This window comes from Galeopterus variegatus, unplaced genomic scaffold (assembly GCF_000696425.1).
Source record: "Galeopterus variegatus unplaced genomic scaffold, G_variegatus-3.0.2 Scaffold14507, whole genome shotgun sequence".
Taxonomy (NCBI): Eukaryota; Metazoa; Chordata; class Mammalia; order Dermoptera; family Cynocephalidae; genus Galeopterus; species Galeopterus variegatus.
Genome location: NW_007740618.1, coordinates 44,294 through 44,636, shown reverse-complemented (window position 1 = coordinate 44,636; position 343 = coordinate 44,294).

Below are 343 nucleotides of genomic sequence, written 5' to 3'. Positions count from 1 at the left end.
AGAAGCAAGGGAAAAGAGCAGAAAGCAATGAAATAGAAAACAGAAAAATAATAGGAAAAAAACCAATGAACTCAAAAGCTAGTTCTCAGAGAAGATGAATAAAATTGATAAACCTCTAACCAGTCTGATTAAAAACAGACACAAACTACAATATCTAGAATAAGACAAATGATGTTATTATAATTTGTAAAAATACTAAAATAATAGCAGTGGAAATAACATCAATATGATGGTGAAAATTACAGTTTCCCCATTTCTAGTCAACACTGTACTGAAGAATTAAACTGGAGCAATTGTCCAGTTAAAAAAATAATAAAAGCCTTCCAATTCAGAGAAAGAAAAA